General features: G+C 41.4%; 1 pseudogene across 1 annotated transcript; it reads right to left on the bottom strand.

Annotated features, from left to right (window-relative positions):
- Nucleotides 1-5,074: 5,074 nt before the first annotated feature.
- On the bottom strand, nucleotides 5,075-16,884 carry LOC110044199 (uncharacterized; annotated as a pseudogene). The gene is made up of 4 exons (XR_016208279.1): nucleotides 16,224-16,884; nucleotides 14,014-14,598; nucleotides 9,287-9,556; nucleotides 5,075-8,953 (listed from the first exon to the last, which is right to left on the bottom strand). The product of XR_016208279.1 is annotated as an uncharacterized LOC110044199 (transcript).
- Between the last annotated feature and the right edge of the window lie 615 nt (nucleotides 16,885-17,499).

Below are 17,499 nucleotides of genomic sequence, written 5' to 3'. Positions count from 1 at the left end.
TGCTTTGCACTCTGTCGTCCACACCACAATGACCTGCTTCCCTGTAGCCTCACCTCTCTCCATCACCTTCTGGGCCAGAAAAGCTGTTAGTTCTGCTTTGGTCTTGGTATGGGATATGAGTTTCTTCAAGGTAACTTTAGCGATATGAGTTGAATCCGTGATATGGTAGTAAATGGCATGGCAGAGGCGCAGTCGTTAGACAAGTCAGATTGGATCAAGACTTGCAAAGACGTCGTCTGTCTTTTCGTCAAATACAATAACACGCAGCAGATCCGTTTGATTTTTGACAACTACGATGTTCTGTCTTCGCTTAAGTCTGCCACTCGGAGCAAGCGACAAGGCACTCAAGAACCCATTTACTACCATATCGATCACGGATTCAAGAGGTGGACACAAAGATTATCCTCCACGCGCTAGGCGCTACAGCTGACGCTGCCACGGATCTTTCGATCTATTCTCCAGACACTGATGTTTTAGTGCTAGCTATCAAAAGCTATCAAGAGACGTGTCCAAATACAAGTTTTGCAACAGGATCAGCAACAACTCGCCGAACAATCAAGTTGCAATCAATTGTAGAAGCACTTGGATCAGCCAAGACAGTCAAGACAGCCGCATTACCAGCATTCCATGCCTTAACAGGGGCTGATAACACGGGTAGTTTCTCAGGAAAAGGGAAACCGACTTGCTGGAAATAATTTGAGGAGGCCAATGAGTCGATCCTTAGATCCTTAGCCAATCTGGGTAAAGATGAAAAACCCGACGAAGAAACCCTTGATGGGATTGAGCAATTCGTCTGCCAGCTGTACCAGCCAAAGGCCACAATTAAAACTGTCAAAGAGCTCAGGTGGTCGTTGTTTAAAATGAGATAAGCTGAATCTGACAGATTACCACCAACTAAGGCAGCTCTGCACCAAGCCATACTACGAGCACACTACCAGTTGATGGTTTGGAACAATGTACTGTGTACCTAATCCTGTTTTACCGTCACCACGAGGGTATGGTTGGACAATGGAAGATAACGAGTGGATCCCTGTCATGACCACTCTTTCGCCCGTTCCCGAGGCTATAATACAGCTTGTGAAGTGCAGATGTGCAAAGGAACGGTGCTCGATGAATCACTGTCAGTGCCGCAAAGCAGGGTTGCTATACACGGACCTCTGCAGCCGTTCCGATGATGATGATGATGATGATGATGATGGATGTGAGAATCAACAAGGCGAATGAGACGATGATGACAGCGATATTGAGGATGAAGAGGATGATGACGATGCGTTAAATTAGATATGGTAAGCGTCCTTAGACAAATACTTCGCCAACGAAAGGTGAAAAATATGGCCATTTTCATTTTCACTACTGCTGTTTCGTTTCTGTGCAGGAAATTCGACCACGTGACAAATAAGAATATCATCAGTGCAACCGCATCATCGAGGGATTAATTTTGAGAAAGTTTGACAAGCTATTGTGAACATTTAAAAAAGGTTATATGCGTTTTTCTGGTCCAGCCTCGCTTTCATGCTAGGTCACGTGACCACTTCATAATCAGCAGCTGTCACTAAATGATCAAATTGCGTATTTCTGCTCATTTTGGGTAAGTTTGACAAGCTTTTGCAAACATTAAATATAGTAATATGTAATATTCTATTCCAGCCTCGTTTTCATGCTAGAAAATCACGTGACCACTTCATAATCAGCAGCTGTCACTAAATAATCAACTTACGAATATCTGCCAAGTTTGGTGGTTAACCGATGGTAATTGTTGAGGTTTTTAAGAATTTAATGTACCAGCCTCGTTTTCATGTTGCCTCATATACGTCCGATTTTCAACCCTCCTTAAAACCCGTTCTAGCAATTTGCAGAGTTGCCACCAAAACTTTTCATGTTTACTAGACCCTAATGACCACTTCTAGATTGGTGGCTTGCTTTCAGCACGAAATTCCCACGGGACTTAATTTTACGACATTTGCTCCCAGACTAATAATTAGGAGGGCCAGATAGCTGATAACAAACCAATCGAACAAGTTCGAGTGATGAATAACATTTCTTTTGCTTTGTTTCTTTAAGCCTCGGAGCCATGATAGAACTGTTAATATATCGAAATTGGCCTGTAAGGAAGAAGTGATTGTTAACTGATAACCTGTTCTCTTCCGAAGTGTCGTATCTGTTTTCGCATGGCATAGCTGAAAATTAGCAAATGACTGTTAGCCGTGACTGCACGAGTTTCCTTTAAGTGTTACTCTCGAATGGGCCGCTTTTTGCTTGCTTTATAGACTATAACAGACCTTTCCCGCATTCCACTTCAGTGCTTTCGAACAATAGTACCAGAGCGAGGTTGGGGAGGACATTTTCATAAATTTGCTGTATTTTTGTCCACCCTGACCTGGACTCGGCGCTATTGGGGTGTCTGGAAAACCCGAATAGCGAATAGCGAATAGTCGCGAATAGCGAACAGCGAACAGTCCCGAGTAGCCAATAGCGAATAGTACGAATAGTCTCGAATAGTGCTAATAGTGGCGCACAGTCTCGAGTAGTGGCGAATAGTGGCAAATAGTGGAAAATTAGTGGCAAGTCGTAGCAAATAGGGTACCCAGCATCTCGCAGTCAACCTCGCAGCAACGTAGGACGGGATTTTCCCGCTAAAAAGCACAGACGCTTATCAGGACAAAAGGTGTTTCTAAACGTAATTTCTTCTGCTTTAACCGCTCCAAAAGCGTAAATACGTCTTTATTAGGTTATCCTTGTGTTTTCTGTTTTCTTAATGTCGGCGATGGACAGCCCGAGCCTGAGTCCGGAGAAGAGAAGGTACTAAATTCACTGAAATTCTGTTGCTTATTTGGATAATTAATCAACGCAGGATATTAGACCTAAAGCGATGACTATTGAGGACTATTCTTCACTATTCGCCACTTTTCGCGACTGTTCGCCACTATTCGCACTATTCGAGACTATTCGCACTATTCGGGACTATTCGCTATCCGCTATTCGCGACTATTCGCCATTCGCTATTCGGGTTTTCCAGACACCCGCGCTATTGTTTGTTGGAATGCGGGAAAGGTCTATTACAGGGTGCGTTATCCAACCACTGAGGTATATCTTTTCCGGTTTCAAATATATAGTTTCAATTTTTCACGGTTTTTACTCGATCACTACGTGATCGTTGAGTTATGCAAGTCTGTTTCAGGAATAGTTGTCGCGTGGTTTCCATACGATGACATTTTTCATAGTTATTAACCAGCGTTAATGTAGTACGCTCTTCAATATTCCTATCCAATTAGCACTATTTACAATGAGTTTCGCTACGTTGCAATAAATTCATACTTTTTTTTTTTTTGTACTTTATTTCCACACTAACAGACCGAAAAAAAAAAAACACTACATACAATGAAAAATACTTACAATACAACGCTACCGTACAACATTTATCTACTACTTACTTGGTTATAGTTACAGTACTTACATTCCAGAAAACTTTTTCCCTTCCCCCTATTGTATGTATATGATATTATTTAGGCACGATTAACCCCTTTTACAGTTTTTACAATAACCTCTTGCATTTCTACCTTACTTAAAAAAAAAAACCGCTGATAATTTCACATTACTCATATTTCTACCAAAAAAAAAAATTGCTATTTATTACAATATATTTTTTTCCCTTTTTTTTTCTTTACTAGTTACCACACGCTGTTACATAATGCTTGTGCACACTTTCATGTAATTCTTAACGACTTCATGATTCACATTACTTATATTTCTACCAAAAAAAACAATAATAATGCTATTTATTACAATTTTTTTTTTTTAAGTAGTTACCACACGCTGTTACATAATGCTGGTGCACACTTTTTAACGACTTAAAGATTTTGTTTCTAGTTGATCTGAAATATTGTGTCTAGATTTGGGGAAGCATGCTCATTATAAAAAGCGTGTACAAGATAAGAAACGACAGAGAAAGGGGAAAAGGAACAAGGACACATAAGAACACAAACTACTAAGGAGGCCGCTAGTCCAGGTGTAAGGTTTTGGAAAAGTAAAGAGTAAAATTGGAAAGAGAATTGAATGGCCAAAGGGGAGCTGCTAAAAGAAAGAAGTGGATTAAAGTCACAGTTCATTTGAATAGACTCCATTTCGAATTGTATTTCTTAAGGCTGGTTTCCATATGATCGCAAACGATCGCAGACGATCGCGGATCGCAAATCACAGATCGCAGACGATCGCAAAGAGAGTTGTTTCCACATAATCGCAGACGATCGCAAGCGATCGCAGAGCCGACTGTTGCATACATTTCGGACAGCGGAACTGTCAAAATTACACGCGTGTTGTGCTGGCGGGAAATCGCAGCAAACAATATGGCGGACGTCGAGGAGGAAATTTTGCTGCAAACAAATTTATTTCTTCTTTTAGTCAACCTATTTTGAAATTCTCTTGGCACTGCATCTCGCCCCGATCCAGAAGGTAGCGTTTTCAATCGCTTCAGATAACGACCATACGCAGTTCTTATGTTGCGGAATTTGACCTCCGCCTCAGCCGCCGATAAATTAAATTTCTCCCCGATTTTTTCCCAGCAGTTAGCCTTTTCGTTTTGGTCTTTGAAATCTTTGCTGTTACGGTGGTAAACCCAATGATATCGCGCAACTTCCTCCATAAATTTCTCGTTACTAACGTTACCTTGTTCAACGCCAGCCATGTTTAAAACAAATAAGCGGTTGCTTTGTTGCAAAGAAGCGTTGAATCATGGGTCAGAATTCAAAATACCATGGGATACGTTTCGATCGCAGATCGCAGAACTTTGGTTTCCATATGATCGCACGATCGCAATTGATCGCAGACGATCGCAGAAGATAGAACATGGTTCTATCTTCTGCGATCGTCTGCGATCGTCTGCGATCACGATCGCAGGATCGCAGACGATCGCAGACGATCGCAGAAGTGTGTTTCCAGATGATCGCAGACGATCGCAGAACTTTTTGCGATCTGCCATCCGCGATCCGCGATCGTCTGCGATCATGTGGAAACCAACCTTTAACAGTGTTTGTCTTATAAGCATAACCTTTTTCGATTTCTTCACACTTGAGGAACGTTTGTGAAAATAGTTGTAAATTCGGGAGATTATTCTTTTTACATATCACGATAACAAACTGTCAAGAAAATCTACATCTTTCTCCTACGGTTAATATATGTTCTATATATTCCCTTGCATGAGGAGTTAAAGAATAAAGTACCAGATCAAGCTGCTCCGATAGCAACTATCTGTGGGAATTATGATCCTCCGCGAATTTGAGAGACATGAAGCTTTCAATTTGAGAATAAACATACGTGGCTATGCTGTGAGCAAAATCCGCGTCACAGGATCTTGTGACCTTGAAGCTGGTTGGCTATTTCCAGACCCTCCTGAGATTTCCAAAACCGGGAATGATCTAAACATAACTTGAGATCTAAGGATTACCTTAGTAATAGGGTTTACATTGGGGATTAACTTCCTTACCCTAAATTATCCCTTGCTAGTGCTTGTTCTGGCTGCCATAAATTCTTTCAAAGGGAAAAATCTCCCCTCGTGTTCAGTCATTACGCAATAAAGCTCCAGTATTTAGCTTATCGGATTTCAAAGTAGAAATCAAACTGAAACTAGCGATAGGAAAAGCCTGCTAAATCAGAAAGATATTTTCAAAAAGTACAAAGTTACTGCAGTCAGCGAAGGCACTTGCAACCTTAGAGAATGAGGTCATATTTAGCAATTACAAGACCCAGACAGAATATTTCAGGGAAATAAACGTTTTTCGTGTTGTGGTGCTTAACTAAGGGATTCACTTCCAACGAAAATTAAAACAGAGCAAGCACTTGAACTATTCAAGAAATTTTTGTGCTTGTTCTTCCTTTGTTAAAGTGCCACTAACCCCCCCAAATTTTTTCCTTTAATAAAATCTACTAGTTTCCCTGATTACCTCAGCGAAAAAATTATCTCGATTGATAAAATCCCTGTGTTTCTACAGGCGTTTAAACATGTAATTTCTATGTTCACGACCGCGCAAAATGGGATCTGGGTCGGGCCACTAGTGACGTCACTTCAGGAACCGGGCTAAAACACTCAAGAGACATTTGACTGAGCTTCGAGGGCAGTCAAAACATTTTCGGGTTATCTGTGATTCATATTTTATCAAAACTGGACAAGAACTTTAAGTGAAGGAACTGTATCATCTATCATTACAATTCGGAGTCTATCTACGATTTGGACGGCTGCGAAGTACATATTTTTTTCCATTTCGAAGTGCGGGTGGCCAGTCGAGATCGCCGCGTTGTATAATTATATTTAGGCCGGGATCGACAATTTGCCGGTCCATTTGGGTTATAAAGGTACAAACAATGACTGAAGAGTTAGCTTACAGCTCTTAAGAGTTATAAAGATGTCAATGAACACGAAGAGTTGGCAATTTGACTTTACGGAACGTGCGAATTTCGGAGTGACAAAACACTTGTACATTCAAATATTGATTTCCCCCGAAACACAAGTTAAAATGCGATGCAGTCGTACACCACTCCTGCTTACCTCTCCAGAACAATGATTGAAACTAGTTTTAACATAAGAGATGAGCAGAGATGTCGGCAGACAATATTCGAAGGTGAGGTAACTTTTCGCTTCGTTATTGTCGACCGACCGTAGAATATGCATATTCAATTACTGTGTACGAACACAAGCTATGCAAATTTGCATATTCCGTACCAGTGAAATCATGGAAAATCCTTCGACAAGACCTTGAAAAGAGGTTCAGTATACTTTCAGTTAAATGAATACATTTCTACTTCACTGTTATTTTGAATGAAATGTCCATTTTACGCACGCTAATAACATGGGAGTCCTCGACTTATTAGTTTGCGTTTCCGTTGACTGACAAGCACATTCTTCTTTCAGCACAACAGTCTCCATCGGTAGCTATAGGGTCGAATCTTAATCGTTTGTTTCACTTTCCTCATATATTTATAAATGCTTGATCCATTCTAAGATTGTAATTTAGATGTATTTCGTTCCTCCAAGACGAAACTCAAAGAGCAAACAATTTTGCATTCGGAATGGCCATTGAGAAACACGGCCAGATTACAGGCGACCTCCGGCGCGCGTGTGTTTTTATTAAAATCCACAAATACATAGCTAGTTCACCAGTTCGAAGCCTCAACAATCTTCTTCGCGTCGTTGTAGAACGTAGGTTTAGTTTACTATTCGTCTAGACAAGCCTCTATTTCAAAACGCGATGCATTTAATTTACCGTGTAATTTCGTCACCTATAGTTTCGTCTGGGACTCGCGTCGGAGGATCGTTTGCGCTCGAAATAGTCAGATGGCTTCCAGCTTATCCCAAATTCGTGTCTTATGCAGTACCTTGACAATTTCAAGCTTTCCACTAGAGACAGAGAAGAATATACGGGCCATGAAAATCTCTAGGTTTTTACAGTAGCGGCGAACCCGAGATCGAAGAAATCCTCAATGCGGGCTTTAGCTTCGCACAGATCAGCCCACTTCTTTGGTCCTTTTCTCGTTTCTGGTAGAGTTTCATCGAAATAGAGGTATTGAATGAAGAGGAATACTCTATTCTACGCATCCTGTATAGCTACAGCCTCCAATAACATATCCTCCTTGCATTCTGCAACGATTTTGACACACTATCGCATGTTCGCATACATTCTTCTCAGAAACAAAATATTGCTATTCCCGAAGTGACGTCAAAAGCCAACTCGTCCCATTCTCCGCTATTCCTAGGTCGTGAATATGGAAAAGGTCAAATTTACAAACTTTAAAAATTCATAGAAAATTAACGAAAATAGCTACAACGATAATTTTTTCGCAGTGGTGATCAGGAGAAAAAGGAAATTTATATTAGCGAAAAAAAATTTTGGGGGTTAGTGGCATTTTAATGTAATTCTGTAAAATTTCTACTTATGTTTAGTGATGTTAGTATTTTCAGAATAATTGCACTGCCATTAGCACTGCTTCCTTGAAAATCAATTATTTGCAAAAAACTGAAAGAAATCCGAGTTGAAATAAACGTTTCTGTCGGTCTCTCATTTTGAAAAATTCTCACTTCTTACGTTGCAGTTATTTACTTTTTGAATTCACGTTTGTTGACAAAAGTGCGAATTCGATCAAATTTTCCAAGGACTTTCACTATACATCGTAAGTTTCCTTTCTCGTCTGAAAGAATGTAGAGTTCCCCACAAGGTGTCGCATAATATTCTTCTTTCAAACTCTCAACGATGTGCTGAGGTATTTCCCAGTTTCCAAACCTAAAGTGTACATCGCTTTCATCGAAAGATACCAGTCCATTACGAATACGAGTTTTTAACTGTAGACATTCGTTGCCAGCGGTCTGTATTCCTTCGTACCTTGACCTCGAGACGTCAATCAACTTTGGATCAATTGACGCTTGAAGTGTGCCATCAGTGCCTTCCACGATTGTGACTCCAGTCACGGGCGTGTCGTGATACTGTTGAAACAGGTCTTGATTAATGTGATCCGGGACCGTAAATGTGGGGTCCCATAGTTGAATATCTTTTAAATGAAGAGAGATCTCTCCACAACGAAGTAAACTCCTCAGTTTGACAGACCCAGATTGCCTTTGCTTAACTGTCACTGAGCCGTGTGGCAATGGCTGCTGCACAAGTGGTACGTGGTACCCATGTCCTGGTTCCGATTTTGAGGGGTTTCTCTGAGGAGAACCACTTCGTGATTTATCCACATATCTAGAGAATGGAGGGATTCGTCTGTGGATTTGGTTGGGGCGCAGGCCATTTCGAAATCAGAAACTGCATTAAAACACTGGCATCTACAGACAGTTTTCCTTTTTTCAACCATGCAACAAAGCCTTTTCCTTTATCACAAATGATGCGCTCGATGGTTTGACTTACTATAACTTCGTCATCTTTTGATTCTAAAGAGCAGGTGTCGCATATCAAGATGACGACCTTTTCATCTGCAAAAGCAAAGTAATAAAGGTAATTAAAGTACTACCATCCGTTGTAAAAAAAAAGTATAGATATTTCTAGGCATGCAGTAGTTGGAAAAAAGAGCATCTCACTTGCTGCATGTAATTCCTCAAGATTTGTTGGTGGTGAAAGGAAATAGTCAATTCTCGAGGTAGGGGGTAACCTACAGTTTTATAACTAGGGATTGGAAACTACGCTGTGTTACGTCTACAAACCCCCGCCACTGTCAAGACCTAGTTTTTGCCACCGCGTTTCAGGCCAAGCGTTTCTAAATTGAAGACATTTAGGTATCACATCGCCGAAATGAAGTTAGTTCTTACAAACTTCCTTCGCTGCTCTTTCCAGAAGTTCTTGGTATTCCACTTTCCGTTGAGATAAGTTGATATAAGCATCTTTTACTGTTTCGGCATCCACCACCAGCACACAGAACTTGAGACGGTTTTTCGTCAAATATCTTTTAACTTCGAGGGGAGGAAAATTTTCAGCTGGTGGATATGGCTCGAGATTCAGCTTGTGACAGATGTCTTGAAAAACTTTCCTCACAGCCTGCATGGAATCCCCCGACACATTACAGCCAAGAATGGCCAATTCTAGGAAAAAAGACGAATGGGTTTAGTTTTACAGATCCTTGAGGACAAGAACTTTGTTATTTTGTGCAATAATCATTCAATTTGTCAGGGAAATGTAAAGCTCAATCAGATTCCGCGTTAAATTCCTTCGCGACATTACCCTGCATGGCAGGCGTTCAAAGGGGAAGGAGAGAGGCAAACTAGAATTTTAAAGCGCGATTGGAGGGAAGGGAACGCTTGTAAGCACGCCAATGTTTCTTCGTTTTTTACGTCCACCAGATGAAAATCAAAATCCTGATTAGTTAAAATTAAGTACTTAATAGATTGCTCTGATTGGTCAGTGATATGTCATTCATAAAGTACTTTCGTGTCTCCTCAATTACATTTGACAATGCAGGTAAATCGGGAGATAATCGTTTTTAGCGTCTTCAAGAAACACTCCATTCATTGGAAGGAAACGGTTACAAGTACGAGTTGAAAGTAGAGCATAGGAGAGCAATCAGACAGCTCTTGGAAGGAAAAGATATGCTGGTTACGCTAGGCCAGCCGTTTTGCCGACAGGCTATGGAAAGCTGCGCGTGTTGGTTACGAGAAGAATCGAGGCTAGGAATTAAGCAATCTGATTGGGTCGCTATCTCTGCCTAATTGTTAATTATTCACCACTTACCGAGTGAATAATGCGTGATCCAAGCAAAAACAAAATGGCCGGCGTAAACTCGCGTTTCGCCAGTGTTTCTGAATCGGAAATTCTGAGAATACAAGAAGATGCTATACCAGAAAATAGAAAAGACTTACCGACGTTCGACTTTCGAGCAGTTTCAGGACATGAACTCGTCAATCAAAGATCTTAGCAATCTCAGCAAGACCCGAGCAAAACCAACCGCCAAGTCGCTCTTTACCTGGCATCGGCAGAAATGAATACCGCAGGGTTCATCGGCAGAAGCATCAAGTGTAATTCAACCAAGTACCTCCACAAGGGATGTTACTAAAACTGGCAACGCGGAACGGGAGTCTGGGAACGAGTGTACAGCGGTAATCCGTCTGAGAATTCAACATGGCGGACAAAGGAAAAGAAAAGGGAACAGAAATGTGACGAAGTGTTACGGTTGTAAACGTGGGTTTCTACCGGCTGTGCTCCAGAGTCCAATATTGTACTGGGTTAAACAAAGCATAAAATAGCGCCTGGGCAGAAAATCGAATCGGTATTATCACACGCTTTCCCAATAGGTCAGTACAAAATGCAGACTGCAAGACTGCAGACCGGGTACAAAATGCAGAGTAGGTGCAAAATATAGACTGCAGACTTGGCACCAAACGCAAACAGAGAATAAAGACTGTTTTTCGTCTGATACGTGACAACATGTCATCTGAAAACATACCGAGTGTCACGCAGTCGCTTTTCCGCGGTCATCTTTCATCAACCTTAGCATTATTGTGGAATATTCCTTGTTTGTTTCTTCATATATTTTGTCTTTGACAACGCGTCCAGGCGACAGGGTATTTATCTGCTGCTCATCTGATTTGCCAGCTGACTTGCCGATCTCCGAAAGGCCGCCACGCCGCCGAATGGGAAGACCGCGGACGTCCCGCGTTCAAAGACAGTCATGTGTTATGTCACTTGTCCTCGAAATCGTATTGATATGACAGATCGCGCACAAACTGAGGAGATGAGTAGACTATGAAGGCTTGAAACTCTATTTAAGAATGACTGTGGCCTGACCGATTGGGGAAGTAGCTTGTGATAATACCGATTCGATTTTTCCCCCAGACCCCATTTCATGCTTTGTTTATCACAGTGCCAATCGGACTCTGCTATAACAAGAACGTCCTGGGCACATGATCGGGAGGAACAGCCGGTAGAAACTCACGTTTACAACTGCAACACTTCCTCACATTTGCCCAAATTGTTCCCTTTTCTTTTCCTGTCCGCCATGTTGAATTCTCACGCGGATTACCGCTGTACACTCGTTCCCAGACTCCCGTTCCCGGTTCCCCGTTCCCCGTTTTAGTAACATCCCTCCACAAGTATTCAGGAGAACGTCTTTGTGCAAGAAAACGTACAGTTTTCAGCACAGTCCTGTGCACAAGGTATAGGTTGATCCTTCGCCAACTGCTCTTTCGATTTTTCATTTCAAGTGAATTTGAAAACTTGGATGGAACGGTGAAATTCTTATGGGATGTTACTAAAACTGGTAACGGGAAACGGGAAACGGGAAACGGGAAACGGGAAACCTGGAACGGGAGTCTGGGAACGAATGTACAGAGGTAACCCGCCTGAGAATTCAGAATGGCGGACAAACGAAAAGAAAAGGAAACAGTTTGGAGGAATGTGAGGAAGTGTTACGGTTGTAAACTTGAGTTTCTACTAGCTGTGCCCCTAGATGACCAGTACGTTCTTATTAGAGCATAGTCCGATTGATACTTGGAAAAACAAAGCATGAAATGGCGCCTGCGGAGAAAATCGAATCGGTTTTACCACATGCTACACCAATCGGTCAGGCCACAGTCGTTCTTAAATAGAATTTCAAACCGTCATAGTCTTCCCATATTTTCTCTCTTTGTGCGCGTGCTGTCATGTCAATATCTAAAAATAGCCACACTCAATAGGATATCGAGAACAAGTGACATAACAAATGACTATCTTTGAACGTGGGTCGTCCGCTGTCTTGACTATCTTCGCATTGGGCAGCACGGCGGCCTTTCAGAGATCGGTAATTCAGCTGGCAAATCAGGTGAGCAGCAGATAAATAACCTGTGGCCTGGCCGCTTTGTTAAAGACAAACTATGAGAAACGAGCGAGGAATGTTCCAGAATAATGCAGATGTTGTTGAAAGATGACTGCGGAAAAGCGACTGCGTGACACTCCGTATGTTTTTAGATGACATGTTGTCACGTATCCGTATCAGACGAGAAACAGACTTTATCCTCAGTCTGCAGTCTGTAGTCTGCATTTTGTTCTGACCGATTGGGGTTGCATGTGATAATACCGATTCGAATTTCTCCCCAGGCACCATTTCATGCTTTGTTTTTCCAAGTATCAATCGGACTATGCTCTAACAAGAACGTACTGGTCATCTAGGGGCACAGCTAGTAGAAACTCAAGTTTACAACCTTAAGGTGGCCGAACACAATTTTCGCGCGCGCTCTTGCTAACGCAATTCAGCGCGCGCACAAGGATTGCAAAAACCATACATGGCGTTAGTACAGCGATCATTTTATTTGCCCAATGCCCGCACTATCTGTACCATCTTTCTTCATAATTAAACAGTGTATTGATGGTTTTTGTCTTTTATTACAAAGCTATATTAGAAAAGTCGAAAAAGTGCGATTGAATGCGGAATAGTTTTCTCGGAAATACGCCTATTTCTCGAGAACCACTCATTAGAATTTCACGAAATTTGGCACGAAAATACTTTAGGAAATAAGTAACTGGCGTATTGAAAAAATTTTGAACTTCAACAGAGGAAATTCAGTCAGCCTTCAGCAAGGGATAATTAAAGACCTGTCTGTTGAATTATTAAAATAGTGTTAACTTGTAAAGCAGTGTTACAAGCTTGTTGCATAAAAATTATAAAGAAAATCTAATGACTAGATTTTCTGAAAAAATAAACAAAACCGGTTTTAAAGGCCTGTTTATATTTATTCATGTTGCCATGGCAACGGCATATACGTCAGCTTAACTATCCAAAAACCAAAGCTTGTGTTGTTAACATGCTTGCTACCATTTTTGGCGACCAAAGGAACAAGGGTTTTAGAGAAAAAGGTAAATGAAACACGGGTATCAAAAACTGTGTTCGGCCACCTTAACACTTCCTCATATTTCTCCAAATTGGGAAGAGTAGCCTTAGAACAGGCTCCAGCTGGAAGGGTCTGACCGCCGCTGGAAGGACCAAACTAGCTGAGAAGGAGGTGGTCGAGGGGGGAATGGTCCCCTCTCTCCCCCACACCACTTCCCCCTCTCTCTCCCACACCATTTCCCCCCCCCCCCCCCCCCCCTCGGCCACTTCACTCTCAGCCAGTTTCCTCTCGGCCCTTGCAGCCGCGGTCAGACCCTTCCAGCCGGAGCCTGTTGACAGGCTAGCGGCAAGTAGGGGAGAAAAACAAGAAATTGGAGAACCCGACAGGGATTTGCAGCGAAGCGGCATGATTCTGATTGGATCATTTCGACTGCCAGATATTTCACAGTTTTCTGCGTTTTGCACACTTAATTAGAGCGCGGAATGACAAAAACAACGGCGTGCTTGCAGGCGTTTCCTTCCTTGTCCCTCCAATCGCGCTTCTAGTTTCCCCCTCTTCCTCCCCTTTGAACGCCTGCCATGCACGCTATCGCGACATTAACAGCGAGCGCCGGTTACTATGATATCATTTCTAAACCAAAAATAACGAAAACGATTTTTTTATAATTTATGAAATGAAGAAAACAGCCAGAAATTCTTTTAAGTTATACAAATACACTAGATTCGCCCTCCGCTCTTTACCTGTACCCTTAGCTCTACCAGTGCTTGCTGAAGGAGTTTCTTTGGACTTGGCTCCATGCTCAACCTCAGAAGTTGCCATGGCGGTTCCAGAGGTGCCACCAAATAAGTGGTCGTCTCTTGTCTGTTCAGCAATGTTGTGGCGAGTGAATAAGCTGTACTCTCTTGTTTCGTCAGCACTGTGGGAGTGGCCGCCTGAGAACTTCTCTCGTCTTTGTTCAGCACTGAAAGAACCACTGCCTTTTATACCTTCCCCTCTTCGTTCATCCATGGACTGACATTTCTGCAAGGGGTTTCTCTCGGTCGAGGACTGTGCCGATTTGCCGCTTTCCGGTTGTTTTAGTTTCGGTTGATATTCAAACTTCTGTCCTTCCTTGCTTGGCTCAAAGAAATGCAATAATGCTTCTTCGTGAATCTCTCGGTGTTGTTTGTTCCAAGAAAAGATGAAGCTTTTCCTTCCATCTAAAAATTCGTCCCTAAACTGTGAGGATATCTTCCTCCAGGCCCATCGTGAAATAACGACTCGGTCTTTCTCGTCTTCACTCCTGTAGTTGTCATCCCCTCCAATGACGATAATGACTTTCCCTCCTACGGAGAAAAAAAATCACAAATTCCAGTTCTCAATATAAAATAGAAAAACAAATCATGGCATTTTTGCGGGTTCAATTTATCCAGTACTCTCGCGGCGTCGACATTCAACAGAAACTTTCATGATTAGGAATTGGTATTTCAGAGTTGTGAATTTCGCCCTAGATACGATTTCGAATTATGTCCGCTGCACTACACTAGATAACTATGTGCGTTTTGCAAGTTTGTTTGTTTCTCTTTTAGTTTCATAAAAATACCGAAACAAGCTTATAGTCAGGGCTGATACAGAATACTGCGCGCTTAGAGCAACTTGCTTTTCTAACTTATATTCAATCTATCATATAAAGCTGACATTATTTCTTAATTACTAACTTAGATAGATAGATAGTAGATAGACGGATAGCCTTTATTTTAACATGATAAGTTTTAAAGCTAAAAGCATGTGGGGTCATGTATAAAATAAAAGAAAGACCTAATAACAATGTAATAAGTAAGTAAAAATCAAAAACTACTGACCAGCGTATTGTAAAATTCCCGCTAATTTGACTCCCAAACGCAGGATAAAAAAATATAAATTGTTTTTTCATTCCCACGATCCGTCAACTTCTAGAAAGAATTATCCAAACAAACTTATTGGTCTATATGATCTTGAAAACGAGAAGAAAAATAAACGAAAGAAGAGAAATTAAAAGAAAACAATCTGGTTAGCTTATACAAGGTGTTATGGGTAACTCTAATTTCTCATATGACATAAAGTGAATAACTATGGGCTCATGGCTTTCGTTCAAAACTAGAATGAGCAATTACGGGAAGGGGATCTTCCCTGCAATAAAGGGGTGCCGTTTATTGAGTTATGTTCACACTCGCGAGCCCCAGTCCAATTCTCAACGTTGTATGTTACTTGGGTACTTTTAGTACCAGTGGCTGAACACAACACACTTTTGTTCCGGGTCTCAGGCACCAGTGTTCGAGCACCAAGTGTGAATACAACCTACTAAGGCATGTATTTATATCTGTCATAAGTTCTTGTTTGGCCACTGGAGTTGCAATGAATAGTTCTATACCCCACAAAGCCGCGCGGGATGAGGGACTTGGATGTTACAAATTACGTGTTCGGTTGCTCAAGTTGAACGAGACACTGCCTAATTTTAACAGAACGAGGAATGAACGTAACATAAAAAATCTTTGCAATCTTTGCAAGAACTAACACATGGACTCTACTTCGTCCAGATTGATCCTGCACTTGGCCTAACAGTTGCGAGACGTGCATGTACATTACAAACGTTGCATAAAGCATAATTGTCTCAGCAAAATGGCAAAAACGTTTAGTGTACCATCACCTCTAGTAGAAACATTTTTTAGCATTGCTTAAAAAGAAATTTATGGGAATAATTACTTTCACTTTCGCTCGATTCCCTTCAGGGCAAAAATATGTGTCGAGTCATACTTGTCTAATTTTCAAGTAATTTTGATCACTATAGATAGGCTAAAAGTATAGAAAACTTGGTTACATGAAGCGCTGTTTACCTTGTACAAAGTGCTGCGAAGTTTTAAACGTTTGAGTTCTTAGAAATAGTAGAGTAGGGAAATCTACCCAGTAAAAGTGCTTCCGCCTCAATACTCACCAGTTCTTTCCAGTAGAGCTCTGTAGATATTGGCGTAACCGATTCCAGCGTTGCCTTCGTTGATCGACAGCCGAGATTCGTGTGCATGGACTACAAAGAACGCCATGTCCATGTGTAGTTTGGGAATGGTGTTGGTGGTCACGTCAGACATCTGACCAAGTGAGAAATAGTGCTTCTCCACGACTGGGTCAAAGCCGAGTTCGACGAGTTTCGCTTTCGTTGCGTTTAACAAACCTTCGACAGCTTCCAATTTGTAGGTACGGTCACAATTAAAAAGATACAGCTTTGGTCGCTGTGACATCGTCTCTGATTGTTAAAGCAATCTTTACGTCCTCTACGTAGCTTGAAACGCAGCTTTCGATCGCAGCTTTGAAGAACTGAATTAAAAATGCAACACTTCCTTCCTTGAATCGAAGAGCGATCACAACTGCGCAATAATTCCGAGAAAGCCTGTCACTCTTCTTCAATTGACACCTGCTGAAATTCACGCAATGCCAATGCTATCACGCAACATGAAGATGGGATACTTAAGCTCAGCATTTAATACTCCTGATGCAATCGGAACGTTTTCGAGCGAAATAGGAAAAAGATAAACCCTAAACTGCACTACAGATGAATTAATTCGTCTTTGCATCGCACACGGGTTATCACTTTTGTATAGATCACGTGGGGCGAGATTCCCGGAAAACATGGGATCGAGGGGAAAATTCCCAACTCGCACCATACAAAGGTTTATTTTAATCATTCAACGCCACATCTTCAGATAGTACGCAGCTCTTACAAGGTCTCTCCTGATTGGCTCGATCAAACAATCGGAAACAATAGGGTACTTAAAATTCAAAATGGCGGACGATAATCGTGAAGCGCGAAAGTGAACAGAATGAGTTGTTTTGGAGCGGTATGTTTTCCTCTTCAGTTTTTAAAAGCCTGGCAACGGTTAATCTATAAACAAAGAATTATAACAGGTTTACATCGCGTTTCCATTTTGGCGTTTTTGCGTTTTAAGCGCAGATTTTCTCTACGCATTACGCGTTAAGGATTATTGAAGCAGATTATTTTCCACGAATTATCAAACAACACTAAATATTAAACTTATTTGCAGATGATTCTTGCAAATGTTACCAGAAGTATTATTTTAGTTTAAGTAAGCTTACATTGTGAGTACAAACATAGTAGAATTTTGAGCTATTATTTACCCCAAGTAATTAAATGAATAATATTCGATCGCGTGTGGTGTTTGGAGGTTTTTATAGAATAATACACTTCATCAAGAACT

Source organism: Orbicella faveolata, unplaced genomic scaffold (genome assembly GCF_042242905.1).
Source record: "Orbicella faveolata isolate gen_17 unplaced genomic scaffold, um_ofav_v1 contig_25, whole genome shotgun sequence".
NCBI classification, from domain to species: Eukaryota; Metazoa; Cnidaria; class Anthozoa; order Scleractinia; family Merulinidae; genus Orbicella; species Orbicella faveolata.
The sequence above is the reverse complement of the archived record's forward strand: the minus strand, read 5'-3'. Positions and strand labels throughout refer to the sequence as shown.